The following is a 24,644-nucleotide window of genomic DNA, read 5'->3' as shown; positions in this document are numbered from 1 at the left end:
TGGCCAGTGAGCACATGAAAAGATGCTCACCATCACTAATCATCAGAGAAATGCAAGTCAAAGCCACAATGAAATATCACCTCACACTGATCAGAATGGCCATCATCACAAAATCTAGAAACAAATGTTGGAGAGGGTGTGGAGAAAAGGGAACTCTCCTGCACTGTTGGTGGGAATTTAAGTTGGTACAGCCACTATAGAAAACATTTTGGAGGTTCCTTAAAAAACTACAAATAGAACTACCATATGATCCAACAATCCCACTACCAGGCATATACCCAGAGCAAACCATAATCCCAAAAGAAACATGTACCTTAATGTTTATTGCAGCACTATTTGCAATAGCCAGGACATGGAAGCAACCGAAATGCCCATCAACAAATGAATGGGTAAAGAAGATGTGGCATATATATACAATGGAATAGTACTCAGGTATAAAAAGGAATGAGATGGAGCTATATGTAATGAGGTGGATAGAACTACAGTTTGTCATACAGAGTGAAGTAAGTCAGAAAGAGAAAGGCAAATATTGTATGCTAAGTCACATATACGGAATCTAAAATTGGTACTGATGCGCTCAGTGACAAGACAAGACCAAGGACGAAGATGCAGAGAATGGACTGGAGAATTCAATGTTTGGGGGTGTGGGGGGTGAAAGGGAAGCTGAGATGAAGTGAGAGAGTAGCATAGACATATATGTACTACCAACTGTAAAATAGATAGCCGGTGGAAAGTTGTATAACAAAGGGAGTTCAACTCGATGATGGATGATGCCTTAAAGGACTGGGATGGGGAGGGTGAGGGGGAGTCGAGGGAGGGAGGGAATATGGGGATATGTGTATAAATAGAGATGATTGACCTTGGTGTACCTCAAAAACTGGTACAAGTGTGTAAAGCAATTATATTCCAATTAAAAAAAAAAGTGATGGTGAGCAACTTTTTATGTGCCTGTTGGCCATCTATACGTCTTCTTTGGAGGATTGTCTATTCAGGTCCTCTGCCCATTTTTAAAATCAGGTTTCTTGTTTTGTTGTTGTTGTTGTTGAGTTGTATGAATTCTTTATATAGTTTGGGTATCAACCCAAATGTGAGATTTGTAAAGATCTTCTTTTTTTCAGAAGGGTCACTTTTCATTTTGTTGATCGTTTCATTTTGTTGATCGATGCAGAGGCTTCTAGTTTGATGTAGTCCCATTTGTTTATTTTTGCTTTTTATTTCCTTGCCTCAGGAGACATATACAAAAAAATTAATATTTCTAAGACTAAAAAAAAACAAAACAAAACAAGACACATATATATGCTGCCTACAAGAACTTGCTTCAGATTGAAAGACACATAGAGACTGAAAGGGAAAAGATGGAAAAAGATATTCCATACAAATGGAAATGACAAGAAAACTGAGGTGGTAATACTTAGAGTTTAAACACTTAAAATATAATTTAAAACAAAGATGGTAATAGAAGATAAAGACCTTTACTTAATGTTAAAGGAGACAGTCCAATAAGAGAATATAACATTCTTAAATATTTATGTGCCCAATATATGAACACCTAAATATGTGAAGTAAACATTAACAGGCATAAAGGGAGAAATTGACAGCAATACAGTAAGAGTCTGAGGCCTCACTTACATCAATGGATACATCATTCAGACAGAAAATCAATAAGGAAACACCAGCCTTAAGCAACACATAGACCAGACAGACTTAAGAGATATATAGATAGAACCTTCCATTCAAAAGGTGCAGGATACACATTCTTTTCAAGTGCACATGGAGTGTTCTCTAGGATAGATCACATATTAAGCAACTAAACAAGTCTCAATAAATGTAAGAAGATTGAAATCATATCAAGCATCATTTCCTCAAAAAACTAAAAATAGAGTTGCCATATGATCCAGTAATCCCACTCCTGGGCCTATATCCAGAGAAAGCTCTAATTTGAAAAGACGCTTGCACCCCAGGGTCCATAGCACACTATTTACTATAGCCAAGACATGGAAACAACCTAAATGTCCATCAACAGGAGGACAATTGATGTGACACACACACACAATGGAATGTTACTCAGCCATAAAAAATAATTAAATAATGCCATTTGTAGCAACATGGATCGACCTAGAGACTATCACACTAAATGAGGTAAGTCAGGAAGAGACAGACAAATACCATATGATATTGCTTATATGTGGAATCTAAAATATGATACAAATTAACTTATTTATTAAACAGAAGCAGATTCACAGACATAGAAAACAAACTTATGGTTACCAAAAGGGAAAAAGGGTGGGAAGGGATAATTTGGGTGTTTGCAATTAGCAGATACAAACTACTATGTATAACATAGATAAACAACAAGTTTCTAATGTATAGCACAGGGAACTGTATTCAATATCCTATAATAAGCCACTATGGAAAAAAATATAAATATATATATATATATATATATATATATACACATTTATAAAAATATATAAATATATATATATCACTTTGCTTTACACCAGAAACTAACACAGCATTGTAAATCAATTATACTTCAATAAAAAATTAAAATTAAAAAAATTCTCATTTGCATTAAAAAAATAAAATACCTAGGACTAAATTTAACCAAGGAAGTGAAAGACCTATACTCTGAAAACTTTAGGACACAATGAAATAAATTGAAGAAGTCACAAATAAGCGAAAAGATAAACCATACTCGTGAATTAGAAGAATTAAAATTGTCAAAAAGTCTATACAACCCAAAACCATCTACAGGTTCAATACAATCCCTATCAAAATACCAATGGAATTTTTCACAGAAGTAGAACAAAAATCCTAAACTTTTAGTGTATAGAACCATAAAAGACCCCAAATAGCCTAAACAATCTTCAGAAAGAAGAATTAAGCTGGACATTGATGACTCCTGATTTTACTACAAGCTATATTAATTAAAACAGTGTGATACTAACATGAAAGTAGATGCATTCATCAATGGAGCATAGAGTTCAGAAATAAACCAATGCGCTTATAGCCAATTAATATATGACAAAGGAGGAAAGAATATATGATGGAGAAAAGACCATTTCTTCAATAAATGGTATTGGGAAAACTGGACAAATACTGACAAATGAATGAAACTGAACCACTGTTCTACACCATATACAGAAATAAATTCAAAATGGATTAAAGACTTGAATGTAAGACCTGAAACCATAAAACTCACAGGTAAAAACAAAGGCAACATCCCCTTTGACATCAGTCTTAGCACATTTTTTTTGACCTTGCCTTCTCCGGCAAGGGCAATAAAACCAAATGATCAACAAATGGGACTATAGCAAAATAAAAAGGTTTTGCTTAGCAAAGGAAACCACTAATAAAACACAACGGCAACCTACTTAATGGGAGAAGGTATTTGCAAATCATATTTTCAGTAAGGGGTAAATATCCAAAATATACAAAGAACACATCCAACTTAATATCAAAAAAATAAACAACATGATTAAAAAATGGTCAGAGGACATGAATAGATATTTTTCCAAAACATGGGCACAGATGGCCAGCAGGCACATGAAGAGATGCTCAACATCACTAGCCATTATGGAAATGCAAATCAAAACTACAATGAGATATCACATCACACCTGTCAGAATGGCTGTTATCAAAAAGACAAGAAATATCAAGTGTCGGCAAAAATGTGGAGATAAGGGAACATTTGTGTCCTGTTGGTGGGATCACAGATTTCATAAATTGGTGCAAGCACTATAGAAAACTTTCTGGAATTTCCTCAAAATATTGAAAATAGAAGTACCATATGACCCAGCATTTCCAGATATGGGTATTTATCTGAACAAAATAGAAACACTAATGTGAAAAAATATATGCTGTTCAATGTTCATTGTAGCATTATTGACAATAGCTAAGGTACAGAAGCAATCTGCAAGGACATTAATAGATGAATGAATAAAGAAGATGTGATATGTTATATATGTATATATATGAATATATATGTGTGTGTATATATATGAATATATATATGAAATGGAATATTATTCAGCCATGAAAAAGAATGAAATCCTGCCATTTGCAACAACATGGATGGATCTAGAGCATATTATGCTAAGAAATAAGCAGGCAGAGAAAGACAATTACTGTATAATTTCACTTATATGTGGAATCTGTAAAACAAAACAAACAAAACAAAACAGAAACAGACTCATAGATATACAAAACAAACTGGTGTTTGCCAGAGAGAAAGGGTATTGTGGAGGCAGGTGAAATATGTGAAGGGGGTTAAAGAGGTACAGATTTCCAGTTATAAAATAAATGTCATGGGGAGGTAATATACAGTCCATGAGTAACATAGTCAATAATATTGTAGTAACTTTGTATGCTACCTAGGCTTATTATGAGGATCATTTAAATTGTATATAAATATTGAATTACTATGATGTACACCTAAAACCAATATTGTATGTCTATTATACTTCAGTGAAAGAAAGAAAGAAAGAAAGAAAGAAAGAAAGAAAGAAAGAAAGAAAGAAAGAAAGAAAGAAAGAAAAGAAAGAAAGAGAAGGAAAGGATGGGAAAGAAAGGAAACATTTATTCAGAGGAAAGAAATCTGTGGTCCTTTGAGACTATAACTTCTGAAGAACTGTCTGTACTTTGGCTCTGAGAGGGTTATGCTACACAAGTGCTTTCAGTGTAATTCAAAAAAAGAGACCATGAGAGTTAGATAATTTTTGCATATTCTTAGATATTTGGCAGTTTTATGGATGCCCTCTTAAACTTAGGTGTGTTTTCTCCTCTTTTTGCCTCTTGTAATATTTTCCCACATTTGAAAGTTATTAGAGGTAACTCTTAAAGTCAGGTTAAAGGAGAATCAAAGTTTTATCAATACAGATTTAGCTGACTTCAGGGGAAAACTATAAACAACAAAGGTTCTTACCACCAAATCACTGAGATGACTTCTCTGGGCAGAATTGCAAACATCATCATCTTTCATAAATTATTAAAATATAATCTTAGAAAACATTCCCTTTTGTAGAATCTCTTTTACAGACTTTCAGTATATATCAGGCAAAATATGTAAAAACAAGGTTTGAGCAACATTTGAAATAGTGACAAATAAACATATGTAGAATTATATTTTTATTACCATGTCAAAATAAAGAAGTGATATTTAGAACTATTTTAGCTGAATGCTTTTCCATTCTATCTAAATAGAATTTGAAATTTTCAGTTTGCTCTACCCGAATTCTGTCTATAGAAGCATAATTCATTTTGGTTCCAAGGAAATGAATATTTTCAAATACCACAAAATGAATCTCTTTAAAGAAAGTAGATATAAGGTGATATTTATTTTCTTCTTTGTCTTTTCCCACATCTTCCAAAATTTTTATGATAAATATGTGTAGCTTTTACATAAGAAAAATAATTTAATCAGATAACAGATAAAATAGTATTATACTAAGGCCAGCTCTCCTCCAGAACAAGATGAGGGTTGATGCATCCTAGGGAGTTTGGTGTTTATGGAAAGGAGGGAAGAACTACAGAAATTTCCCCCATTTTCTTGCAAATCTTTAACCTTAATTATATTGCTAGCTGCATTTGTCTAAATCTTACTTAAGTGTTAAAAAGTGTAATAAGACCTGAAAGACAGAATAATCCACTCTTTCTGTGCTCTGATACAACAGTAAACTAAAAATAAGAGTAACTCAGCATCCAGAAAATAATTCAAGGAATTGATATTACTATCATCTTCTTAGGTGGGCAACGTGTGACAAGAAAATGCGGAAAAATAGTCTGACTGACTTTCCCTAGAAGTACGATATCTACTTTTGTCCCAAGTTTAATAAACAGAGTGATCCAAAATGCATAGAAGGATGTAGCAATGAATAAAAGATAAAAATGTCCTATTGTTAATTTTTATAAAAGTAAATTATATTGCTTAAGAAAAGATGATGTCCAGAAATAAAATTCACTGATTAAAAAATAATAAATCCTCTAAAGCTAAAAAAAAAAGCTGTTTTCCTATATACCAACAATTAACAAGTGGAATCTGAAATTAAATACAAAATACCATTACATTACCACCCAAAAAACTGAAGTACTTAGGTATGAATTTGTGAAAATATGTAAACTACAAAACTCTGATGGATGAAATTAAAGAAGAACTGAATAAATGAAGAGAGATTCCACATTCAAGGATAAGAACATGTATTTCAACATTGTTAAGATGTCAGTTCTTCTCAACTTAATCTATAGATTCAATGCAATCCCAATCAAAATTATAGCAATTTATCATATGGATATAAACAAACATATCCTAAAGTTTATACAAAGTAGCAAAAGATCCAGAATAGCCAACATAATATTGAAGTAGTACAAAGCTGGAGAACTGAAACTGCCTGACCTCAAGACTTTCTATGAGGCTATAGTAATCAAGATCATGTAGCATTGGTGAAAAAAAAAACAGACAAACAGATCAATGGAACAGAATACAGAGCCCAGAAATAGAGCCCCATAAGTAGATTCAGCTGACCTTTGACAAAGAGCAAAGGCAATATGATGTAGCATCTTCAACTAATGGCACTTGAACAACTGGACACCCACATGCAAAGAAATGAATCTAGACACATGCCTTAACACTTCACAAGAGTTAACACAAAGTGGACCATAGAGCTATAAGTAAAATGCAAAACTATCAAACACCAACAATATAACAGAGGATAAATTCTCGATGACTCTGAGCATGGTGATTATTTTTAAGATACAACACCAAAGACACAGTCCATGAAAGAAATAATTAAGCTGAACTTCATTAACATTAAAACATTCTGCTCTGTTGAAGACAATATCAAGGGAATTAGGAAGACAAACCACATGCTGTGAGAAAATATTTGCAAAAGGCATATCTGATAAAGGACTATTTTTCAAAATACAAAAAGAACCCTTAAAAATCAATAATAAAATAAATGACCCAATTTAAAAATGGTCCAAAAACCTTAACAGAAACTTTACCAAAGAAGATAAACAGATGGCAAATGAGCACATGAAAAGATGTTCTGCATCATCTGCATTGAGAGAAATGCACATTAAAACAATGAGATACCACTACATACTTAGTAGAACAGACAAAACCCAGAGAGCTGAAAACACCAAATACTGGAGATCATGTGGAGCAATAGGAAATCTCCTAGATTGCTGGTGGGAATGCAAAGTGGTGAACCCACTTTGGAAGACATTTTGCCAAGACACTTTGAGGACATTTTTACAAAATTAAATATACTCTTACCATACAATCCAGGTCATGTCCCTTGATATTTACCCAAAGGAGCTGAAAAATTATGTCCACACAGAAACCTGCAAAAGGATGTTTATAGCAGCTTTGTTCATAATTGCCAAAACTTGGAAGCAACCAAAATGTCTTTCAATAGCTGAATGGATAAGTAAACTGCAGCACACCCAAACAACAGAATATTATTCGGAGTTAAAAAGAAATGAGTTATTAAGCCATAAGAAGACATGAAGGGGGAGAGGATCAAGATGGCAGAGTAGGAGGACATATGCTGACTCCCTCTGGCAAGAGCACCAAAATTACAACTAACTGCTGAATGATCATTGACAGAAAGACACTGGAACTCACCAAAAAATACACCCCACATCCAGAGACAAAGGAGAAGCCACAGTGAGACAGTAGGAGGGGCGCAATCGCGTTAAAATCAAATCTCATAAATGCTAGGTGGGTGACTCACAAGCTAGAGAAAGTTATACCACAGAAGTCCACCCACTAAAGTGAGGGTTCTGAGCCCCACATCAGGCTTCCCAATATGGGAGTCCAGCAATGGGAGGAGGATCCCCAGAGAATCAGACTTTGAAAGCCAGTGGGATTTGATTGCAGGACCTCCACAGGACTGCAGGAAACAGAAACTCCACTCTTGGAGGCCACATAAAAAAGTGTGCTCATCAGGATCCAGGGGGAAGGAGCAGTGAACCAGACCTACCTGCTGATGTCAGAGGGTTGCCTGCAGAGGTGGGAGGCAGCTGTTTCTCACTGAGGAGATGGGGCACTGGCAGCAGGAGCTCTAGGAAGTGCTTATTGGCAGGAGCCCTTCCAGAGTCTGCCATTAGCCCCACCAAAGAGCCTGTAAGTTCCAGTGCTGGGTAGCCTCAGGCCAAACAAAAAACAAGATGGGAACACAGCCCCACATATTGGCGGAGAAGCAGATTAAAGTCTCACTGAGCTCGGCCCACCCAGCCCTACCCACCATCAGGAAGCACCTACAAGCCTCCTAGATAGCTTCCTCCACAAGAGGGCAGATAGCAGTATCATGCAGTATCAGCAGTATAGCCTTTTGTGGAACTGAAAACAACAGCTACAGAAAGAGAAAAAATGAAAAGGCAAAAGACCTTGTACCAGATGAAGGGACAAGCTAAAACCCCAGAAAAACAACTACATGAAGAGGAGATAGGCACTCTTCCAGAAAAAGAATTCAGAATAATGATAGTGAAGATGATCCAGGACTTTGAAAAAAGACTGGATGCAAACATCTAAAAGTTGCAAGAAAAGTTTGCCAAACACCTAGAAGAATTAAAGAACAAACAAACAGAGATATGCAACACAATAACTGAAATGAAAAATACACTAGAAGGAAGCAATAGCAGATTAACTGAGGCAGAAGGGCGAATAAGTGAGCTGAAAGACAGAATGGTGAGAATCACTGATGCAGAAAAGAATAAAGAAGAAAGATTGGAAAGAACTGAAGACAGCCTAAGAGACCTCTGGGGCAATGTTAAACACACCAACATTCGCATTATAAGGATCCCAGAAAGAGAAGAGAGAGAGAAAGGACCCGAGAAAATATCGGAAGAGATTATACTTCAAAACTTCCCTAACATGGGAAAGGAAATAGCTACCCAAGTCCAGGAAGTGCAGAGAGTCCCAGGAAGGATAAACCCAAGGAGAAACATGCCAAAACATAGAGTAGTCAAATTGACAAAAATTAAAGACAGAGAAATGTTATTAAAAGCAACAAGGGAAAAACAACAAATAACATACAAGGGAACCCCCATAAGGTTAACAGATGATTTCTCAACAGAAAATCTGCAAGCCAGAAGGGAGTGGCATGATATACTTCAAGTAATGAAAGAGAATAACCTACAACCAAGAATACTCTACCCAGCAAGGATCTCATTCAGATTCGAGAGAGAAATCAAAAGCTTTACAGACAAGCAACAGCTAAGAGAATTCAGCACCACCAAACCAGCTCTACAACAAATGCTAAAGGAACTTCTCTAAGAGGGAAACATAAGACAAGAAAAGGACCTACAAAAACAAAAACAAAACAATTAAGAAAATGGTAATAGGAATATACACATCGATAATTACCTTGAATGTAAATGGACTAAATGCACCAACCAAAAGACACAGACTGGCTGAATGGATACAAAAACAAGACCCTTCTATATGCTGTCTACAAGAGACCCACTTCCTACCTAGGGACACAAACAGACAGAAAGTGAGGGGATGGGAAATGATATTCCATGCAAATGGAAATCAAAAGAAAGCTGGAGTAGCAATACTTATATCAGATAAAATAGACTTTAAAATAAAAAATGTTACAAGAGACAGGAAAGGACATGACATAAAGATCAAGGGATCCATCCAAGAAGAGGAGATAATAATTATAAATATATATGCACCCAATATAGGAGCACCTCAATATTTAAGGCAAATGCTAACAACTATGAAAGAGGAAATTGACAATAACACAATCATAGTGGGGGACTTTAACACCCCACTTACACCAATGGACAGATCATCCACACAGAAAATTAATAAGGAAACACAAGCTGTAAATGACACAATAAATCAGCTGGATTTAATAGATATCTATAGGACATTACATCCGAAAAAAGCAGATTATATGTTCTTCTCAAGTGCACATTGAACATTCTCCAGGATAGATCACATCTTGGGCCATAAATCAAGTGTTTGTAAATTCAAGAAAATTGAAATCATATCAAGTATCTTCTCCAACCACCATGCTATGAGATTAGAAATCAATTACAGAAATAACTGTAAAAAAACACAAATGGAGGCTAAACAATATGCTACTAAATAACCAAGAGATCACTGAAGAAATTAAAGAGGAAATCAAAAAATACCTAGAGGCAAATGACAATGAAAACACAATGATCCAAAGCCTATGGGATGCAGCAAAGGCAGTTCTAAGAGGGAAGTTTATAGCAATACAATCCTACCTCAAGAAACAAGAAAAACCCCAAATAATCTAACCTTACACCTAAAGAAACTAGAGAAAGAAGAGCAAACAAAACCCAAAGTTAGCAGATGGAGAGAAATCACAAAGATCAGAGCAGAAATAAATGAAATAGAAACAAAGAAAACAATAGCAAAAAATCAATAAAGCTAAACCTGGTTGTTTGAGAAGATAAATAAAATTGATAAATCTCTAGCAAGACTCATCAAGAAAAAGAGGGAGAGGACTCAAATCAATAAAATTAGAAAGGAAAGAGGAGAAGTTACAGCAGACACTGCATAAATAAAAAGCACCATAAGAGACTACTACAAGCAACTATATGCCAATAAAATGGGCAACCTGGATGACATGGACAGATTCTTAGAAAGGTATAATCTTCCAAGACTGAATCACAAAGAAATAGATGCTATGAACAGACCAATCACAAGTAATGAAATTGAAACTGTGATTAAAAATCTCTCAACAAACAGAAGTCCAGGACCAGATGGATTCACAGGTGAATTTTATCAAACATTTAGAGAAGAGCTAACACCCATCCTTCTCAAGCTCTTCCGAAATATTGCAGAGGAAGGAACACTCTCAAATTCATTCTACAAGGCCACTATCACCCTGATACCAAAACCAGGCAAAGATACTACAAAAAAAGAAAATTACAGACCAATATCACTGATGAATTTAGATGCAAAAATCCTCAACAAAATTCTAGCCAACAGAATCCAACAACACATTAAATGGATCATACACCATGATCAAGTGGGGTTTATCCCTGGAATGCAAGGATTCTTCAGTATATGCAAATCAGTCAATATGATACACCATATTAATAAACTGAAGGATAAAAACCACATGATCATCTCAATAGATGCAGAAAAAGCTTTTGACAAAATTCAACACCCATTTATGATAAAAACTCTCCAGAAGGTGGGCATAGAGGGAACCTACCTCAACATAATAAAGCCCACATATGACAAACCCACAGCAAACATCATTGGTGAAAAACTGCAAGCATTCCCTCTAAGATCAGGAACAAGACAAGGATGTCCACTCTTGCCACTACTATTCAACATAGTTTTGGATGTCCTTGCCACAGCAAACAGAGAAGAAAAAGAAATAAAAGGAATCCAAATTGGAAAAGAAGAAGTAAAACTGTCACTGTTTGCAGATGACATGATATTATACATAGAAAATCCTAAACATGCCATCAGAAAAGTACTTGAGCTAATCAATGAATTTGGTAAAGTTGCAGAATACAAATATAACACACAGAAATCTCTTGCATTTCTATACACTAACAATGAAAGATCAGAAAGAGAAATTATGGAAACAATCCCATTCAACATTGCAACAAAAAGAATAAAATACCTAAGAATAAACCTAACCAAGGAGGTAAAAGACCTGTACTCAGAAAACTATAAGACACTCATGAAAGAAATCAAAGATGACAGAAAAGATGGAGGGACATATCATGTTATTGGATTGGAAGAATCAACATTGTGAAAATGACTATGTTACAGAAAGCAATTTACAGATTCAATGCAATACCGATCAAATTACCAATGGCATTTTTCACAGAACTAGAGCAAGAAATCTTACGATTTGTATGGAAACGCAAAAGACCCCGAATAGCCAAAGCAATCTTGAGAAGGAAAAATGGAGTTGGTGGAATCAGGCTTCCTGACTTCAAACTATACTACAAGGTCACAGTGATCAAGACAGTATGGTACTGGAACAAAAACAGAAATATAGATTAATGGAACAGGATAGAGAGCCCAGAGATAAACTATGGTCAACTAATCTATGACAAAGGAGGCAAGGATATACAATGGAGAAAAGGCAGCCTCTTCGATAAGCGGTGCTGGGAAAACTGGACAGCTACATGCAAAAGAATGAAATTAGAACACTTCCTAATGCCATACACAAAAACAAACTCAAAATGGATTAGAGACCTAAATGTAAGGCCAGACACTATAAAACTCCTAGAGGAAAACATAGGAAGAACACTCTTCGACATAAATCACAGCGAGATCTTTTTTGATCCACCCCTAGAGTAATGGAAATAAAAACAGAAATAAATAAGTGGGACCTAATGAAACTTCAAAGCTTCTGCACAGCAAAGGAAACTATAAGCAAGACGAAAAGACAACCCTCAGAATCAGAGAAAATATTTGCAAACAAAACAACAGACAAAGGATTAATCTCCAAAATATACAACCAGTTCATGCAGCTCCATATCAAAAAATCAAACCCAATCCAGAAATGGGCAGAAGACCTAAATAGGCATTTCTCCAAAGAAGACATATGGATGGCCAAGAGGCACATGAAAAGCTGCTCAACATCACTAATTATTAGAGAATTGTAAAACAAAACTACAAAGAGGTATCACCTCACACCAGTTAGAATGGGCATCATCAGAAAATCTACAAACAGTAAATGCTGGAGAGGGTGTGGAGAAAAGGGAACCCTCTTTCACTGTTGGTGGGAATGTAAATTGATGCAGCCACTATGGAGAACAGTATGGAGGTTCCTTGCAAAACTAGAAATAGAGTTACTATATGACCCAGCAAGCCCACTACTGGGCATATATCCAGAGAACACAATAATTCAAAAAGACACATGCACTCCAATGTTCATTGCAGCACTATTTACAATAGCCAGGACATGGAAGCAACCTAAATGTCCATCAACAGATGAATGGATAAACAGAAGTGGTACATATATACAATGGAATAGTACTCAATCATATAAAGGAATGAAACTTGGACATTTGTAGAGATGTGGATGGAACTAGAGACTGTCATACAGAGTGAAGTGAGTCAGAAAGAGAAAAATAACTATCGTATATTAACACATATATGCGGACTATAGAAAAATGGTACAAATCAACCTGTTTGCAAGGCAGAAATAGAGACCCAGATGTAGAGAACAAACCTATGGACACCAAGTGGGGAAAGCAGCAAGGGTTGAGGGGGAATGAATTGGGAGATTGAGATAATAAAGTGTACACTCTAAATATATGCAGTTTATTGTATGTTAACTATATCTCAATAAAATTTCTTTAAAAAAGAAGAAGAATACATGGAGGAAACTCAATTCATATTCTTAAGTGAAAGAAGCCAATCTGACAAGGTTACATACTCTATGAGTCCGCCTATATGACATTCTGGAAAAGGCAAACCTTGGAGACAGTAAGAAAATCAGCGGTTGCCCCAGGTTGGTCAAGAGGGTAAGAATGAAGAGGTGAAATATGCAGGCTTTTTAGGGTAGAGAAAATCCTCTGTATGATATATAATAATGTCCACATATCATTATACATTTGTACAAACCCATAGAATATTCAATACCAAGAGTGAACCCTAAGATAAACATGAACATTGGGTGGGTATGATGTGCAAAGGTAGGTTCATGTTTAAAAAAAAAGTAGCATCCTGGTGAGTGATGTTGATAAAGTGGGAAGATTGTGCATGTGTGGAGGTAGATGGTGTATGGGAAATCCTTGCACCTCCCTCTGAATTTTCTTGTAAGCCTAAAATCACCCTTAAAAATAGTCTTAATTTTTTTAATAAATAAAAAATTGAGACTAAAGGAATGAGAACTATGATGAGAAAGTTTTTAAAATGTATGCAGAGAGAAAATCAATAGTGGAGAGGTACCTACACACCATTCGTGGGAGCATAAATATGTATATAATTTTTCAAGTAAGAAGTTGTCAATATTTTTAAGAAATAGAAATAGTTTCTTATCCTATGTAGAAATAATTTAATTGATGTGGTTCTATACCAACTAATCTTCACACTATGTAACTCTTCACACTATGTTTCTCTCCTAAATGTATAATCAGATATGGTAAAAGAAATATACACAAGCACATAGCTACAATCATTTTGTAAGTATTGATAAATTGGAAACAACTTAAGGGAGTCATATTGTAATAATTAAATAAGTACATATGAATATTTTTCAGTATTATGGGACCATTAAACCTTTGCTTTGGGAAAATATGTACTAACATGGAATAAGTTATCAGCACATACTAAGCTTAAAAGTAGGATATAAATTTATTTTTTTTATTTTTTATTTTTTTATTATTATTTTTTGGGGGGTACACCAAGTTCAATCATCGGTTTTTATACACATATCCCCGTATTCCCTCCCTTCCTTGACTCCCCCAACCTCGAGTCCCCCCCACCCTCCCTGCCCCAGTCCTCTAAGGCATCTTCCATCCTCGAGTTGGACTCCCTTTGTTATACAACAACTTCCCACTGACTATTTTACAGTTGGTAGTATATATATGTCTGTGCTACTCTCTCGCTTCATTTCAGCTTCCCCTTCACCCCCCGCCCCCTCCCATACCCCGAGTTCTCCAGTCCATTCTCTGTATCTGCTTCCCTGTTCTTGTCACTGAGTTCATCAGTACCATTTTTAGATTCCGTATATGTGAGTTAGCATACAATATTTGTCCTTCTCTTTCTGACTTACTTCACTCTGTATGACAGATTGTAGTTCTATCCACCTCATTACATATAGCTCCATCTCATCCCTTTTTAGAGCTGAGTAATATTCCATTGTGTATATATGCCACATCTTCTTTATCCATTCATTTGTTGATGGGCATTTAGGTTGCTTCCATGTCCTGGCTATTGTAAAGAGTGCTGCAATCAACATTATGGTACAAGTTTCTTTTGGGATTATGGTTTTCTTTGGGTATATGCCCAGGAGTGGGATGACTGGATCATATGGTAGTTCTATTTGTAGTTTTTTAAGGAACCTCCAAATTGTTTTCCATAGTGGCTGTACCAACTTACAGTCCCACCAACAGTGCAGGAGAGTTCCCTTTTCTCCACACCCTCTCCAACATTTGTGGTTTCCAGATTTTGTGATGATGGCCATACTGATTGATGTGAGGTGATACCTCATTGTGGCTTTGACTTGCATTTCTCTGATGATTAGTGATGGTGAGCATCTTTTCATGTGTGTGTTGGCTATCTGGATGTCTTCTTTGGAGAAATGTCTATTTAGGTCTTCTGCCCATTTGTGGATTGGGTTATTTGCCTTTTTGGTATGAAGCTGCATGAGCTGCTTGTATATTTTGGAGGTTAATGCTTTGTCCGTTGTTTCATAGGCAATTATTTTTTCCCATTCTGAGGGTTGCCTTTTAGTCTTGTTTATGGTTTCTTTCACTGTGCAAAAGCTTTTAAGTTTCATGAGGTCCCATTTGTTTATTCTTGATTTGATTTCCATGATTCTAGGAGGTGGGTCCAAAAGGATCTTGCTTTGATGGATGTCATAGAGTATTCTGCCAATGTTTTCCTCTAGGAGTTTCATAGTGTCTGGCCTTACATGTAGGTCGTTAATCCATTTGGAGTTTACTTTTGTGTATGGTGTTAGGAAGTGTTCTAATTTCATTCTTTTACATGTTGCTGTCCAATTTTCCCAGCACCACTTATTGAAGAGGCTGTCTTTTTTCCATTGTATATCCGTGCCTCCTTTGTCAAAGATAAGCTGTCCATATGTGTTTGGGCTTCCTTCTGAGTTCTCTATTCTATTCCATTGATCTTCCTTTCTATTTTTGTGCCAGTACCATACTGTCTTGATCACTATGGCCTTGTAGTATAGTTTGAAGTCAGGAAGCCTGATTCCACCAACTCCATTTTTCCTTCTCAAGATTGCTTTGGCTATTCGGGGTCTTTTGCGTTTCCATACAAATCATAAGATTTCTTGCTCTAGTTCTGTGAAAAATGCCATTGGTAAATTGATCGGGATTGCATTGAATCTGTAAATTGCTTTGGGTAGTGCAGACATTTTCACGATGTTGATTCTTCCAATCCAGGAACATGGTATGTCCCTCCATCTGTTTGTGTCGTCTTTGATTTCTTTCATCAATGTCTTAAAGTTTTCTGCATACAGATCTTTTGCCTCCTTAGGCAGGTTTATTCCTAGGTATTTTATCCTTTTGGTTGCAATGGTGAATGGGAGAGTTTCCTTAATATCTCTTTCTGCTCTTCCTTTGTTCGTCTATAGGAATGCAAGAGATTTCTGTGCATTAATTTTGTATCCTGCTACTTTACTAAACTCATCAATTAGTGCGAGCAGTTTTCTGGTAGAATCTTTAGGGTTTTCTATGTATAATATCATGTCATCTGCAAAGAGTGACAATTTGACTTCTTCTTTTCCAATTTGGATTCCTTTTATTTCTTTTTCTTCTCTGATTGCTATGGCTAAAACTTCCAAAATTATGTTGAATAATAGTGGTGAGAGTGGACACCCTTGTCTTATTCCTGTTCTTAGAGGGAATTCTTCCAGTTTTTCCGCATTGAGAATGATGTTGGCTTTTGGTTTGTCATATATGGCTTTTATTATGTTGAGGTAATTTCCTTCTATGCCCATTTTCTGGAGAGCTTTTATCATAAATGGATGTTGAACTTTGTCAAAAGCTTTTTCTGCATCTATTGAAATGATCATAAGGTTTTAATCCTTCAATTTGTTGATATGATGTATCACGTGGATTGATTTGCATATATTGAAGAATCCTTGCATCCCAGGGATAAACCCCACTTGATCATGGTGGATGATTTTTTTAATGTGCTGTTGGAGTCTGTTAGCTAGTATTTTGTTGAGGATTTTTGCATCTATATTCATCAGGGATATTGGTCTGTAGTTTTCTTTTTTTGTGACATCTTTGCCTGGTTTTGGTATCAGGGTGATGGTGGCCTCATAGAATGAGTTTGGGAGTCTTCCGTCTTCTGCAATATTTTGGAAGAGTTTGAGAAGGATAGGTGTTAACTCTTCTCGAAATGTTTGATAGAATTCGCCTGTGAATCCATCTGGTCCTGGGCTTTTGTGTGTTGGGAGATTTTTAATCACTGACTCAATCTCCGTACTTCTGATTGGTGTGTTCATGGATTCTATTTCTTCCTGGTTCAGTCTTGGAAGATTGTATTTTTCTAAGGATGTATCCATTTCTTCCAGGTTATCCAATTGATTGGCATATAGTTGCTTGTAGTAGTCTCTCATGATGTTCTGTATTTCTGAGGTGTCCGTTGTGACTTCTCCTTTTTCATTTCTAATTCTGTTGATTTGCATCTTCTCCCTTTTTTTCTTGATGAGTCTGGCTAATGGTTTATCAATTTTGTTAATCTTCTCAAAGAACCAGCTTTTACTTTTATTTATTTTTCTTATGGTTTCTTTCCTTTCTTTTTCATTTATGTCTGCTCTGATCTTTATGATTTCTTTCCTTCTGCTCACTTTGGGGTTTCTTTGTTCTTCTTTCTCTAGTTGTTTGAGGTGTAAGGTTAGGTTGTTTATTCGATCATTATCTTGCTTCTTAAGGTAGGACTGTATTGCTATAAACTTCCCTCTTAGAACTGCTTTTGCTGCGTCCCATAGGTTTTGGGTTGTTGTGTTTTCGTTGTCATTTGTTTCTAGATAATTTTTGATTTCCTCTTTGATTTCTTTAGTGATTCCTTGGTTGTTTAGGAGTGAATTGTTTAGCCTCCATGTGTTTGTATATTTTGCAGTTTTTTTCCTGTAATTGATATCTAGTCTCATGGCATTATGATCTGAGAAGATGCTTGATATGATTTCAATTTTCTTGAATTTGCCGAGGTTTGATTTCTTCCCCAAGATGTGATCTATCCTAGAAAATGTTCCATGTGCACTTGAGAAGAAAGTGTAGTCTGTCGTTTTTGGATGGAATGTCCTATAAATATTGATTAAGTCGAGATGGTCTAGGGTGTCATTTAAAGCTTGTGTGTCTTTATTTATTTTTTGTTTGGATGATCTGTCCATTGATGTAAGTGGGGTGTTCAAGTCTCCCACTATTATTGTGTTACTGTCGATGTCCCCTTTTATAGCTGTTAGCATTTGCCTTATGTATTGAGGTGCTCCTGTATTGGGGGCATAGTTATTTACCATTGTGATATGTTCTTCTTGAATGGATCCCTTGATCATTATGTAGTGTCCTTCCTTGGCTCTTGTAATAGTCTTTACTTTCAAGTCTAATTTGTCTGATATGAGTATTGCTACTCCAGCTTTCTTTTGACTTCCATTTGCATGGAATATCTTTTTCCATCCCTTCACTTTCAGTCTATATGTATCCCTTGGTCTGAAGTGGGTTTCTTGTAGGCAGCATATAGAAGGGTCTTGTTTTTGTATCCATTCAGCCAGTCTGTGTCTTTTGGTTGGAGCATTTAATCCATTTACATTGAAAGTGATTATTGACATGTGTGTTCCAATTACCATTTTCTGAATTGTTTTGGGTTTGTATTTGTAGGTGTTTCCCTTTTCTTGTGTGTCCTACTTAGAGAAGTTCCTTTAGCACTTGTTGTAAGGCTGGTTTGGTGGTGCTGAATTCTCTTCACTTTTGCTTGTCTGGAAAGCTTTTGATGTCTCCCTCAAATCTGAATGAGATTCTTGCTGGGTAGAGTATTCTTGGCTGTAGGTTTCTCTCTTTCAGGACTTTCAGTATATCCTGCCATTCCCTTCTGGCCTGCAGAGTTTCTGTAGAAAGGTCAGCTGTTATCCTGATGGGTTTTCCCTTATATGTTGTTTGTTGCTTTTCTCTTGCTGCTTTTAATATTTTTTCTTTGTGTTGAATTGTTGTTAGCTTGATTAATATGTGTCTTGGTGTATTTCTCCTTGGGTTTATTCTGTATGGGACTCTCTGTGCTTCTTGGACTTGGTGAATTATTTCCTTTCCCATGTTGGGGAAGTTTTCCACCATAACCTCTTCAAATATTTTCTGAGACCCTTTCTTGTTTTCTTCTTCTTCTGGGATGCCTATAATTCGAATGTTGGTACACTTCATGTTATCACTGAGGTCTCTGAGACTGTCTGCTATTCTTTTTATTCTTTTTTCTTTTTTCTGCTCTGTGGCATTTATTTCCCCCATTCTATCTTCCAACTCAGTTATTCGTTCTTCTGCCTCAGTCATTCTGCTGGTTATAGCATCTAGAGTATTTGTAATTTCAGTTATTTTGTTATCCATTGCTGTTTGTTTTTCTGAGTTCTTATGAACTGTTTCTTGTACTTTCTCTATTTTGTTATCAAGATTTTGTATCATTTTTACTATCATTTCTCTAAATTTTTTTCAGGCATTATTCCTATTTCCTCCTCATTTATTTGGTCTTGTGGGTTTTTTTCCTGCTCCTTTGCCTGCATGGTGTCTCTTTGTTTCCTCATGGTTGTCCAAACTTTTGGGGTTGCTTGTCCTGGCGAAAGAGGTGTTTATAGAAGACTGTCCAAGCCTCAGACTAATGTCCAAGTATTGGATTAAACGAATATTAAGTCTAGGAAACACATACATGTATAAGACACACAATTACTGAATCCATTAGGACATAAGGCTCTAGAAAGACCTGATAGAACCCCAGTATGCTATCATATATTCAAAGAGAAACCCAACAGAAATTGACAACTGAAACAGAACAAATCAGAGACAAAAGCAAAAGCAAACAAACAAACAAACAAATAACACCCTACACATACAAACATTAATCCAGGGAGATTTTGTACGCTAGGATCAAATATAGAAAAGAGCTGGAGTCAGAAAAAAAGATGGCGGCGAAGTAGAGAGATGTGGAGTGCATCCCTCTCCACAGATGCATTGGGAATGCACGGAAGGACACAGTCATTCTCACAGAGAACCAGCTGAACACCAGCAGACGGCCTCGGACACCAGAAAGGAATGCAGGGAGCCCAACATAGCCGGTAGGGAGGCATCTACGAGGGCTCAAAGAGGGTGTAGTGGCGGAGCTGTGGCAGACGGGAGGGAGTGAGAAACATATGGAGGGTCCGCAGCGCAGCTCAGCGTTCCCGGACCGAGACGTCGATCCGCGGCTGAATGGAGGGTCCAGGAGCGGGAGCATGGGAACCAGAGAGCTGGTTCAGGGTAAGAAACATTGTTGCCGGTAGGGTGATGGACCGAGAGGACAGGAGGGAGGAGGTCCGCGGAGAGGAGTGCCGGACCCTGAGAGCTGCCCGGCCATGATGGCGGCTGGAGTTTGCAGGCTTCCGGGTGATGGGGAGGAGCCGCGCATTTAGCCTCTCCCTCTCTTTCGGTGCCTCTGCAACAGGCAGTGGAGAGACGCCCTGCAGGCCACCTAAGGCGCTCAGGGATAACAAGCACCCTCAGGCGCTCGGGCGGGGCTAGATTAAAACTCCTTGCAACGCCAGCAGCAGGGAGGCTGCCGAGAAAAAAAAAAACCAGCATCAAAAAGAAAAAACCCCGAGAGAGGCCCAACTCTAAGACTTTCTGTGTACGCCTGAGCCACCAGCGCCCTCTGCAACAGGCACCTCCAAGCCTGACTGAAACAACAGTGCGCCACTGCTCACTCACTCCCAGGAGAAGGAGCCACTATTGTACCCTCTCCCTCCCCACACACTGAGGCTTAGAGACGAACAATAAAGGAACCTCTGCTGGTCACAGAATAACGCAAAAAAAAAAACCCAAGGCAAGGAGAAGGACACTTACAGCTGAGACGCTAAGGAAACAGAAATAGTAGTATCAATACCTATTAAACTGGTCCATTCTGGGATCAGTTCTGGATTTTTTTTTTTCTTTCTCTCTCTTTTTTTTTTTTTTTTTTTTGATTTATTAAATATGATCTTAGCCCTAAGGGATCTACAAGTTTTACAACATAATTTTTTAAGGATATTTTTTATTCTTTTTTTTTTTTTTTGTCTTTTTATATACTTCTATATCTAGCTAAGTTTTTGGTAGTACGGACAAAATATCACTCATACTTTCCTTTCATCCCTTTCTTTTATACACTTCTATTCCTTTCTTTTTCTTTGCATATTTCCAACCACATTGTGCTCTTCTGTTCCCCTTTCTTCCAGCCATTTTAAGTGTATTTTATCTCAACATACTTATAAGCAACACTATCAATCTGCTCAGACTCCTTGCTCTATTCTCCCGATGATGCACTGCCTTGGTATTAATATTAGGCTTTTGTCTTTATCTTAGTTCTTAGTACAGTTGTCTAATTACATTCTGAGAATCTCCATTCTCTCTGGTGGTACTCCAGCTCATTTCTATATTTGATCATAGCTTACAAAATCTCCCTGGATTGATGTTTGTATGTGTAGGGTGTTATTTGTTGTTTGTTTGCTTTTGCTTTTGTCTCTGATTTGTTCTGTTTCAGTTGTCCATTTCTGCTGGGTTTCTCTTTGAATATCTGATAGCACACTGGGGTTCTGTCAGGTCTTTCTAGAGCCGTATGTCCTAACTGATTCAATAATTGTGTGTCTTATACATGTATGTGTTTCCTAGACTTAATATTCGTTTAATCCAATACTTGGACATTAGTCTGAGGCTTGGACAGTCTTCTATAAACACCTCTATCGCCAGGACAAGCAACCCCAAAAGCTTGGACAACCATGAGGAAACAAAGAAACCCCATGCAGGCAAAGGAGCAGGAAAAAAACCCACAAGACCAAATAAATGAGGAGGAAATAGGAAAAATGCCTGAAAAAGAATTTAGAGTAATGATAGTAAAAACGATACAAAATCTCGATAACAAAATAGAGAAAGTACAAGAAACAGTTCATAAGAACTCAGAAAAACAAACAGCAATGGATAACAAAATAACTGAAATTACAAATACTCTAGATGCTATAACCAGAAGAATGACTGAGGCAGAAGAATGAATAAGTGAGTTGGAAGATAGAATGGGAGAAATAAACGCCACAGAGCAGGAAAAAGAAAAAAAAATAAAAAGACTAGAAGATAGCCTCAGAGACCTCAGTGATAACCTTAAACATACCAACATTCGAATTATAGGCATCCCAGAAGAAGAAGAAAACAAGAAAGGGTCTGAGAAAATATTTGAAGAGGTTCTAGTGGAAAACTTCCCCATCATGGGAAAGGAAATAATTCACCAAGTCCAAGAAGCACAGAGAGTCCCATACAGAATAAACCCAAGGAGAAATACACCAAGACACATATTAATCAAGCTAACAACAATTCAACACAAAGAAAAAATATTAAAAGCAGCAAGAGAAAAGCAACAAACAACATATAAGGGAAAACCCATCAGGATAACAGCTGACCTTTCTACAGAAACTCTGCAGGCCAGAAGGGAATGGCAGGATATACTGAAAGTCCTGAAAGAGAGAAACCTACAGCCAAGAATACTCTACCCAGCAAGAATCTCATTCAGATTTGAGGGAGACATCAAAAGCTTTCCAGACAAGCAAAAGTGAAGAGAATTCAGCACCACCAAACCAGCCTTACAACAAGTGCTAAAGGAACTTCTCTAAGTAGGACACACAAGAAAAGGGAAACACCTACAAATACAAACCCAAAACAATTCAGAAAATGGTAATTGGAACACACATGTCAATAATCACTTTCAATGTAAATGGATTAAATGCTCCAACCAAAAGACACAGACTGGCTGAATGGATACAAAAACAAGACCCTTCTATATGCTGCCTACAAGAAACCCACTTCAGACCAAGGGATACATATAGACTGAAAGTGAAGGGATGGAAAAAGATATTCCATGCAAATGGAAGTCAAAAGAAAGCTGGAGTAGCAATACTCATATCAGACAAATTAGACTTGAAAGTAAAGACTATTACAAGAGCCAAGGAAGGACACTACATAATGATCAAGGGATCCATTCAAGAAGAACATATCACAATGGTAAATAACTATGCCCCCAATACAGGAGCACCTCAATACATAAGGCAAATGCTAACAGCTATAAAAGGGGACATCGACAGTAACACAATAATAGTGGGAGACTTGAACACCCCACTTACATCAATGGACAGATCATCCAAACAAAAAATAAATAAAGACACACAAGCTTTAAATGACATCCTAGACCATCTCGACTTAATCGATATTTATAGGACATTCCATCCAAAAACAACAGACTACACTTTCTTCTCAAGTGCACACGGAACATTTTCTAGGATAGATCACATCTTGGGGAAGAAATCAAACCTTGGCAAATTCAAGAAAATTGAAATCATATCAAGCAACTTCCCAGACCACAATGCCATGAAACTAGATATCAATTACAGGAAAAAAACTGCAAAATATACAAACACATGGAGGCTAAACAATTCACTCCTAAACAACCAAGGAATCACTAAAGAAATCAAAGAGGAAATCAAAAATTATCTAGAAACAAATGACAACGAAAACACAACAACCCAAAACCTATGGGACGCAGCAAAAGCAGTTCTAAGAGGGAAGTTTATAGCAATACAGTCCTACCTTAAGAAACAAGAAAATGATCGAATAAATAACCTAACCTTACACCTCAAACAACTAGAGAAAGAAGAACAAAGAAACCCCAAAGTGAGCAGAAGGAAAGAAATCATGAAGATCAGAGCAGACATAAATGAAAAAGAAAGGAAAGAAACCATAAGAAAAATAAATAAAAGTAAAAGCTGGTTCTTTGAGAAGATTAACAAAATTGATAAACCATTAGCCAGACTCATCAAGAAAAAAAGGGAGAAGATGCAAATCAACAGAATTAGAAATGAAAAAGGAGAAGTCACAACGGACACCTCAGAAATACAGAACATCATGAGAGACTACTACAAGCAACTATATGCCAATCAATTGGATAACTTGGAAGAAATGGATACATTCTTAGAAAAATACAATCTTCCAAGACTGAACCAGGAAGAAATAGAAACCATGAACAGACCAATCACAAGTACAGAAATTAAGGCAGTGATTAAAAATCTCCCAACACACAAAAGCCCAGGACCAGATGGATTCACAGGCGAATTCTATCAAACATTTCGAGAAGAGTTAACACCTATCCTTCTCAAACTCATCCAAAATATTGCAGAAGACGGAGCACTCCCAAACTCATTCTACGAGGCTACCATCACCCTGATACCAAAACCAGGCAAAGATGTCACAAAAAAAGAAAACTACAGACCAATATCACTGATGAATATAGATGCAAAAATCCTCAACAAAATACTAGCTAACAGACTCCAACAGCACATTAAAAAAATCATACACCATGATCAAGTGGGGTTAATCCCTGGGATGCAAGGATTCTTCAATATATACAAATCAATCCACGTGATACATCATATCAACAAATTGAAGGATAAAAACCATATGATCATTTCAATAGATGCAGAAAAAGCTTTTGACAAAGTTCAACATCGATTTATGATAAAAGCTCTCCAGAAAATGGGCATAGAAGGAAATTACCTCAATATAATAAAAGCTATATATGACAAACCAAAAGCCAACATCGTTCTCAATGGGGAAAAACTGGAAGAATTCCCTCTAAGAACAGGAACAAGACAAGGGTGTCCACTCTCATCACCATTATTCAACATAGTTTTGGAAGTTTTAGCCACAGCAATCAGAGAAGAAAAAGAAATAAAAGGAATCCAAAT

This window comes from Hippopotamus amphibius, chromosome 6, assembly GCF_030028045.1.
Source record: "Hippopotamus amphibius kiboko isolate mHipAmp2 chromosome 6, mHipAmp2.hap2, whole genome shotgun sequence".
Taxonomy (NCBI): Eukaryota; Metazoa; Chordata; class Mammalia; order Artiodactyla; family Hippopotamidae; genus Hippopotamus; species Hippopotamus amphibius.
This window is presented reverse-complemented; position numbering follows the sequence as displayed.